This window comes from Prionailurus viverrinus, chromosome C1, assembly GCF_022837055.1.
Source record: "Prionailurus viverrinus isolate Anna chromosome C1, UM_Priviv_1.0, whole genome shotgun sequence".
Classification (NCBI taxonomy): domain Eukaryota; kingdom Metazoa; phylum Chordata; class Mammalia; order Carnivora; family Felidae; genus Prionailurus; species Prionailurus viverrinus.
Genome location: NC_062568.1, coordinates 106,268,502 through 106,278,514, shown reverse-complemented (window position 1 = coordinate 106,278,514; position 10,013 = coordinate 106,268,502).

The following is a 10,013-nucleotide window of genomic DNA, read 5'->3' as shown; positions in this document are numbered from 1 at the left end:
CACATCAGGCTCCGTGGTGACAGTGCAGGGCCTGCTTGGGATTCCTTCTCTGTCTCTTTGCCCCTCCCCACTTCAAAATGAATAAACAAAACTTTTAAAGTTTGGGTAAACTTTAAAAAAATAATATTTTGTAAGTAGCATTTTTGCACTTGGGAAAGTCGACCAGAATTTCCTGGTATTTAATACTCAGTTCATAATTCCAATTTTTGGGGGGAAGAGTTCTGAGCCAAGGTCAGACCCAGTGTTGGTATAATTTAGTATTCTATGAAAGCAGTTACGATTAAGGGTTTAAACTGACACTTGTGAAAAATATACATGTGATTACTGCCATTAAGTCGCCACAAGGAACCCTGACGAATACTTCTATGCAGCCCTGGATGAAGATCGACACTGGGTAGATCTGGGTCCCAAGTAGCACTTGCTAGTAATGTGTCTGCAGTCTTCCTTCCGGTCAGCAGGAGGGCGCTTTGGGACTAGAGGCAGAGCCAGGTGAATGGTGACAGTGAAGGCAGGTCTGTAAGCCACCAAACCTGGAGTAACATTCAGATTTCAGTCATGTGTGACTCCTTTCCCCATTGCATGGCACTGAGTAGGTACTTAGTAAATGTTAAATACACATCCCCCATTTTGAGAAAGGTTAGTGTGGAGCTGCAGGGAGAAGCGAGAATGCACCTGAAGTAGTAAAATAAGAGCAGCAGTTCCATGAGATAAGGTGGAAGGGCCGGACAGATAGTCCGGAAGACACCTGGGAATCTGGAATGACAAGTCAAAGCTGTCCAATGAAACTTTGCAAGACTGGAATATTCCATGCCCTGTCCACCATGGTAGTTACCAGCCACAAGTAGCAATTGAGCACTTGAGGCTAGTGTGACTGAGGAGCCAAATTTTAAATTTTACTTAGTTTTAATTTTAAGAAAACAGTCACCAGTGGCCAGTGGTTACTGTGTTGAACAGCACAACTCTTGGCTCCCAACACCAATGTCCTACAGGCCATTGAAATGAAGATTTCAGCAAGATTAACTCAACAAAAGCAGTAGTGATAATCGGGCCATTAATCAAAATTTGGTCTCCAAATTTCTGGGGTTTAAAGATGTATATCATTTTCTATACACCCCTGAGTTTTGTGGTTTTTTTTTTAATATTTGTTTTAGAGAGAGCAAGCGGGGGAGGAGCAAGGAAAGAGAGACACAGAGTCCGAAGCAGGCTCCAGGCTCTGAACTGTCAGCACAGAGCCCAATGCAGGGCTCGAACTCATGAACTTCGAGATCATGACCTGAGCCAAAGTGGGACGCTCAACCAAGCTGCCCAGGTGCCCCTGAGTTTATGTATAATGTAAGTTCTGTTTTTAAAAATCTGCCTCTACTAGCGGGGCATCTGGGTGGCTCAGTTGAGCGTCCAACTTCGGCTCAGGTTATGATCTCACAGTTCATGAATTCAAGCTGCGCTTGGGGCTCTTCTGCTGTCAGCACAGAACCCTCTTCAGATCCTCTGTCCCCCTCTTGCTCTGCCGCTCCCCCGCTTGTGTTCTCTCTCTCTCTGTCTCTCTCTCTCTCTCTCTCTCTCAAAAATAAACATTTGGGTGCCTGGGTGGCTCAGTCAGTTAAGCGTCTGATTCTTGATTTCGGCTCAGGTCATGAAGTCAGTTGGTGAGTTTGAGCCCTGTGTTGGGCTCTGCACGAACAGTGCGGAGCCTGCTTGGGATTCTCTCTCCACCTCTCCCTTTCTGCCCCTCCCCTGCTTGCTTGCTCTCTCTCTCAAAGTAGATTAACTACTTTAAAAAAAAATACAAAAGACAAATCCCCCATGTTATCACTTAATGAGCAACTTCCTTGCATTAAGTGCTGTCCTGTAATGATCTAGGAGTAAGACAGGATGCCAGCTCTCCAAGTCTGCAGCCTCAGTGAGACATAAGGAGATGTATTTCCTGCTTGCCATGCTTTTCTGTGTCAACCTGCCTGGTATTGGAGTGAGTGTTACAGCCCTGCCTTTATCTTCCTTGGAAAGTTGTACCTTCTATATATTTTTTAGGTAGTCACCCTTAAAACTGAATACTTCCAATTGTCTTACTAAAGTCTTAGCTCTCCTAAGTAACACAAGGACAATGGAACGCTTCAGTTCTAATCATATTATCAGCTCCTGAGTTCCAACCCCCTTCCCTTTCAGGCTATTTTTGTCCAGGACTTCAGCTTGACCCTGTTTTTACCAGGGATGCACACATCTACATACATAACATATTAGTTGTTACTTTACAGTTGATGCATGGATTTACTCACATTTTTATCAGCTTATTTGCTTATTGTTCTCTCCCTCCCTTCCTCCTGGTTTGTTCTCTTTTTCACAAAGATCCTTCTTTGAATCAGTGTGAGGGTAAATGCTCTCAGCCTGACTTTGGCCAAACATGTCTTTTAATGTCATTCTGAATAGTAGTTACAGGAGTCCATATTCTATATAGACATTAACTTTCCAGGGAGCTTTTATTTCTTTTAATTAACTTATTTTGAGAGAGAGAGAGTGAACGAGCGTGAGTGGGGGGGGAGGGGGGAGAAAGAGGAAGAGAGAGATCCCAAGCAGGCTCTGTGCTGTCAGCACAGAGCCCGATGTGGGGCTCAAACTCATGAACCATGAAATCATGACCTGAGCCATAATCAACAGTCTGACGCTTAACTAACTGAGCCACCCAGAGGCCCTCCAGGGTACTTTAAAGATCATGTTAGTCCACTGTTTTATGACCTCTTTGTTGCTAGTAAGAAATCTGACAGTCCTAATGTTGGTAAATAATGTTTCTAGTTGCTTTTTTGATTTTCTTGTTTGTTGTGTTTTACAACCTCACTACAAGATATCTGGGTATGGATTCATTTTTATTTATCCTCTTAGGGGTTACCATGCTTCTGTGAGTGGATTCATGTCTTTTATGATTTGGGACAAGTTCTTAGTTTTTGTTGCTTTAACTGCAGCTTCTTTTCCATTCTCCCTTTTCTCTCCTTGACTTTTATTAGATCTAGATTTGGTTTTCTGATTTTCTGTATCTTGACTTCTCTTTTACATTTCTCATTTATTTATACCTTAATGCTATATTTTGAATGATTTCTACAAATCTATTTTTTCAATCACTAATTCTCTCTAGGTATGCCTAATTTGCTCTTTAATGTGTCCATTGAGGTTTTTTAAACAACTTTATTGAAATAAACTTGTGTACCATAAAGTTCACTCATTCAATATGTACAGATTAAAAATCTTTAGTATATTTACAGTGTTGTACAACCATCAAAACAATCTTTAAGTTTAGAACATTCCATCACTCCACATAGAAGCCTTGTATCCATTAAGTCACTTCCCATCACTCTCCACCATTCCCACACTCCTCAACGCTAACCCAAATTGCTTATTTCAATAATTACAGTTTTCTACTTCATGATTTTTAATTTGGTGTCTTCCAAATCAGCCTGTTTTTTTAATAGTGTCTTATTTTTGCATCATGGTTTCTATCGTTTCTTTTGAATATATTTTAAATATATATTTTTTTCAGACTCTTTGGTTATCTCAAGTTCTTGGTGTATATTCATTTGTTTTGTTTTAATTTGATCTTTAATTGTGGAAACATCCCTGCACTGCAGGACTGTTTGTGTGCATGTCTCCAGGCCTGTAGCATCAATGGCCTGGGCACATTTCTGACAATCATTTCTCACCTGAGGCATTCCTACACCATATGGGCAGTGTCAATTTGAATACAAATCCACATGTGGCACATGTGCCAGGTTTTGATTTCTCAGGGAGACTTTTTTAAACCCAGGGCCAGGAAGACAAGGACGCTTGTCACTATCCATGGATAGTGACAAGCGTCCTTGTCTTCCTGGCCCTGTGGCCAGAGCCCACCTTTCACTGAGAGGACAGCCCTTCAAATTCCTGGCTTGATGCAGGGGGTCTCTGTGCTAATTTCCCAGCTCTGAGAGCTAACCTGGAGAGTAAACTGAAGGAAGCTGCTAGCCAGTCAGGCCTGATACCACCTCACTGACCCGAACCAAAGTTGCTGCAGCATCAGTTTGAACTTGAAACTGGAAGCTCAATTGTACATTGTTCTTTCTTTCTTTCTTTCTTTCTTTCTTTCTTTCTCTCTCTCTCTCTCTCTCTCTCTCTCTCTTTCTCTTTCTCTTTCTCTTTCTCTTTCTCTCTTTCTTTCTTTCTTGGGTGGTCATGGCAGGCATGTTCAATTAAAGTATTTCTAGGATTTTGTGTCTTTAGGAGTTTAGCATGCTGTGATGCTCAAGATCACATGCATGTGAACATGTACAAAGTGAGATGACTTCACACCCTACCTGTCCTGCAGTTCAGCCACAATGAACTTCTCAAGAGTCCAGGAACCAACCAGGTTGCCTGTCTTGAGCATAGCATGCTGCTCCCTCTGTTTAGAATGTCCATCCCCTTCCTCTCCACTTGACAGTTGATTTCTAGCCTGGCAGGACTCCGCTCAGCCTTTCTCTGAAGACTTTAAAACTCCTTGCAGACTCAGTTGCTTATTTTTTCCACCTGCGTCTCAGCTACATCCCACATGGCTTTTATTAGTTGGAAAGTGTGTGCTGAACACCTGTTACCTCTCTCAGACACTGTCCCAGTATCCAAGGATACAGGGATGATAAGGCCAACAAGATCTTTTCTTTCGGGAAGCTTGCAGTGTAGTAAGAAGAGATACTGAGTGATTACCAGCAGTGATAAATGCATGAAGAACACAGGTAACAATGGAGTGACTTCTTGGGGGCCTACTTGAGGTTGGTGGGTCAGAGGCTCCTCCTAGGAGGACAGAAGTCTGGAGACAGAACCTGCAGGGCAGAATGAATACAAAGTGCAATGATCCTCAGATGGGAATGAGCTTAGAAGAAACAAAAAGATAGTGGGCCTGAGGTCAGTGTGTAGCTATGTGGGGAAGGGTTGTGTGAAGGGAACAGCTTTGGAGAGAGAACTGGCAGGGGAAATGGGGAGTCAAGAGAGGATCGGAGACGGAAGATGCTTTGTGCATGTTTATCTGTTGATAGGAATGACCCAGGGGCTGACAAATTTACTACTTGGGATGGAAGGCAACTGCAAGAGCAAAGCCCACATAGAGGAAAGAAGAAATTGGGTCTAGTGCCTAAGTAGAGGAGAGGTACGAGAAGAACAGAGATGGTTTATCTGTTTTCATAGGAAAGAACGTGGAGAATGTGGACATACAAAGCATGCATGTAGGCTGTAGGCTAGTAGATTTGGTCATGTGAAGACAAGTGTCACTAAGTTCATTAACTACAGATATTCCCCAAGGAACCATATGATTGGAGGGGAGGAGGGAGGTGGAGGTGGTTCACGGCAGGTAGTAAAGACAAAAGCCCACCAATATAGATGAAGTACCATAAAAATGTTCATGCTCTGACCTAGTGATTCTATTTCTTGAAATTGTATATCAAATATCTGGAATACAGAAAAAGCTCTGTCAAGAGCTGATTTCTTTTTCTTTTATTATTAAAAAAACTCTGAGGGGGGTGACTTGGTGGCTCAGTCAGTTAAGCGTCCGACTTCAGCTCAGGTCATGATCTTGTGGTTCATGGGTTTGAGCACTGTGACGGGCTCTGTCTGACAGCTCAGAGCCTGGAACCTGCTTCGAATTCTGTGTCTCCCTCTCTGCCCCTCCCCCCACTGGAGCGCTCTCTCTCTCTCTCTCTCTCTCTCTCTCTCTTTCTCTCTCTCTCTCTCATAAATATAAAAAAATTTTTAACGTTTATTTTTGACAGAGACAGATCATGAGCAGAGGAGGGGCAGAGAAAGGGAGATACAGAATCTGAAGCAGGCTCCAGGCTGAGCTCTCAGCACAGAGCCCAATGTGGGGCTCAAACCCATGAACTGTGTGAGATCATGACCTGAGCCGAAGTCAGATGCTTAACTGACTGAGCCACCCAGGTGCCCCTCTTTTCTTTTTTTAAAAATAATTTCCCCATAGGCTCTGTGCCGACAGCTTAGAGCCTGGAGCCTTCTTCGGATTCTGTGTCTCCTCTCTCTGCTCCTCCCCTGCTCGTGCTCGGTCTCTGTCTCAGAAATAAATAAACATTAAAAAAAATTTTTTTAAGACATAAATAAAATAATTTTCCTCTGTCCTTCTGAGGTATTTTTGGTGTCGTTGTTGTTGTTTTTATGTTTTACTTGTTTTTTGAGAGAGAGTGTGAGCAAGGGAGGGGCAGAAAGAGAGGGGGACAGGGGATCCGAAGCAGGCTCTGCGGTGACATCAGTGAGCCCAATGCAGGTCTCATGAGATCATGACCTGAACCAAAGTTGGATGCTCAACCAACTGAGCCACCCAGGCACCCCAACTGATTTCTTATTCTGATAGAGAAATGGTGTGGTATGTTGTGATCAGTTGTTAATGAAATATTTCTCACCTACTAAACAGGTGAACTTTTTTCAGGAACTAAATGGCTTACAACCCAAGTATTTTGTATTTTGTATTTGATGGACATTTAAGGACATTATGCTATGTGAAACGTCAGAGGAAGACAAATATCCTATAATCTCACTTATGTGAGAATATGTGGAATCTAAAAAACGCAAACTCAAAGAAACAGAACAGATTGGTTTGTCAAAAGTTGGTGTGTGTGTGTGTGTGTGTGTGTGTGTGTGTGTGTGTGTGTGAAATGAGTGAAGGTGGTCAAAAGGTACAGATTTCCAGTTACAAGATAAATAAGTCCTGGGGACATAATACCCAGCATGGTGACTATAGTTAATAATACTGTATTGTATGTTTGAAAGTTGCTAAGAGTGGATCTTAAAAGTTGTCACCACTGGAAAAAAAGTTGTAACTATGTGAGGTCATGGATGTTAAGTAAATTTATTGTGGTGATCATCTTACTATATATATATATATATAATGATTAATAGAATGTTATATGTCAGTTACCTCAATAAGGTTAGAATATATATATGTGTGTTTGTATATACATATACACAAAACATATTTTTTATAAATATATGTATACACACACACCTTTAAAAATTTTTTTTATTTTGGGACACCTGGCTGGCTCAGTGGGAATAGCATGTGACTCTTGATCTCCAGGTTGTGAGTTGGAGCTCCACGTTGGGCATGGAGCCTACTTTAAAAAAAGGTGTTTTGTTTTTTTTTTTATTTGACTTAAAGTTAAAACTAGATACTTGAGTAAACACACAAAAGAGGTAAACATTTGTACTTCCAAAAGGGATGTTTGAGAACTGAACTTGCCTTCTTATCCAGGTCAGTTTACTTCAGAGTAGACAGGAAGTGCCAACTGTTCAGCCCCCCTTCCCCTTATGGATGTGGGAGCTCTGGATCTCATGCCTGCTGACCCCTGCTAAGCCTGCACTCACTTGGATAGACACGAGCAAAGGCCTCAGCTACCTGCCGTGATACCAAACTGGCTTGGGCTCTCTGAACAGCACAAATTGACAAGAGTCCAAAGGAGAGTTCCAGACAAACCTTTACTGGGGCTTGTGCGCCAGCACAGGAGAGACAACAAAAAGGAGAGTCTTCAGGCTGGCTCCCAGAGGAGAAGTCTCCCAGAAAGCCTGATAGAGACTTAGGTGGGAAAAGGGTAATGTCTAAACATGTAGGAGCAACGATTGTTTGTTTTTTCCACTTAAAGGTCATGCTGCTTCTTGCCTCGCACGTCTAATTAGCCTGTGAAATCTCCACTCCTGGGCGTGATTTTTAGTATTGTAATGGCGGACAAAGTCGGTGAAAGGTCAGCGTTGGCATCTATCTTAGTGCAGACTGGTTTGTTCCTGTTCTGCCAGCGAGCTTCCATTTTAGGTGACTGTCCCCTCCTGAGCTCTATTACTCAGGGGTTGGTTGGCTCAGCTCTTCTGCAGACCTAGCAGCAGAACACTGGATTCTGTGGTTAGGGGTGAGGGGGCCCGATTCCAGTTCCTGCCTTGCCTCATCAGGGCCCCTGAGAAGGCTTCAGCAGTTTCAGTGCCTCCTTTTATGGTGCCAGCCTGCTGTTGTCCCTCCTATTCACCAACTTCCCGTGGACTGCAAACTCACAGCTAGGTGAACCGCAGCTCTGCATCTGGTATCACAGCTTTCGACATCTCTGTTTGCATTTCAGGATCGGATGAAGAGGCTGCCAGTTGTATATGCCTCTTTAAAGTGGAAAAACAAAACCATTAGCTGTATGTCCTGTTCTTGGTGGATAAAAATGGGCTGGTTTAAATCATAATCATAGCTTGCTTCTCTATGTAAGATTGCACAGAGGTAGCTCTGGGATTCTAACTAGGATCTGATCAGAACTCACCTTTTCAAAACTTGGCTTCTGCCAGTTTCTAATTTTCAACGAACAGGGGTGGTTTTCAAAATGTTTAACAACTTAGGGGCCATTGACCTTAGTGCTGTCAGACATTAAGCCTCTAATGCCAGATCAGGGTAAGGTCCTGGGGAGATGGGGAGTGGTCAGAGGTTATTTATGAAAGTATTTTGATATTTTAGTAATTGGTATAGCCCTGGGGTACTACTCAGCTGAATCTCCTCTGTCTCTCTCATACATGTACACACACAGGTCTTGTAACTCCCAGATTTATTTGCATTCAAAATAGAGAAAGGATCTGGGAATGCAAGCTGGTGCAGCCACTCTGGGAAACAGTATGGAGGTTCCTCAAAAAACTAAAAATAAAGGGATGCCTGGGTGGCTCAGTCGGTTAAGCGTCCGACTTCGGCTCAGGTCATGATCTCACAATCCGTTGAGATCCAGCCCCACGTCGGGCTCTGTACTGACAGCTCGGAGCCTGGAGCCTGTTTCAGATTCTGTGTCTCCCTCTCTCTCTCTGCCCCTCCCCTACTCATGCTCTGTCTCTCTGCGTCTCAAAAATAAATAAAAACATTAAAAAAAAAAAAAGTAAAAATAGACTACCCTATGACTCAGCAATTGCACTACTAGGCATTTATCCATGGGATACACGTGTGCTGTTTCAAAGGGACACATGCACCCCCATGTTTATAGCAGCACTATCAACAGTAGCCAAAGTATGGAAAGAGCCCAAATGTCCATCGATGGATGACATATATATATATATATATATATATGTATATGTATATGTATATATATATATAGACACACATATATATGTGTGTCTATATATGTATATATATACAATGGAGTATTATTACTCTGTAATCAAAACGAATGAAATCTCGCCATTTGCAACTACGTGGACGGAACTGGAGGGTATTATGCAAAGTGAAATCAGAGAAAGACAAAAATCATATGACTTCACTCATATGAGGACTTTGATGAACATAAGGGAAGTGAAACAAAAATAATATAAAAACAGGGAGGAGGACAAAACAGAAGACACTCATAAATATGGAGAACAAACTGAGGGTTACAGGAAGGGTTGTGGGAGGAGGGATGGGATAAATGGGGAAGGGGAACTAAGGAATCTACTCCCGAAATCATTGTTGCACTATATGCTAATTTGGATGTAAATTAAAAAAAAAATAAAGAAAAAGTAGAGAAGGATCAAGGGCAGCCTGCCTGTGAGCCCAGGTGTTTGTGGCTAGGCACTGTTAAGTGTTTTCTATATCTTACTGAAACTTCACACAACACTTGGGGAATTTTTAAAACACTTTAACGCACTTAATGCTTTTATGCTGTCTAATGCTTTTACAATCTTTACATCGGGTCTTTCATTTAACACGTTTTATTATGTGCCCACCATATCAGGCTGGGATTAAAGAAGGAGACCAAGATAGGAAGGTTCCAGCTCTGCTGGAGCCTTCATGCTAGTGGGGAGAGACAGACAAGAAAAAAAACCCCAACTATGTAGATTAGCCTGGGAACAAATGCTACCTAAGATATAGTGCTTGGGGGTGGCCTTTTTGAGAAGATGCTATTTGATCTGCCAAAGATAGAAAAATCGGTGAGGGGGGCGGCAGGGAGAGTTCCAGATCAGGAGAGAGAATGCTAAGAGCGAAGGCATGAATGGGGGTAGGGGTACTGATGCAGAGAAAACAAGCTGAAATGGCT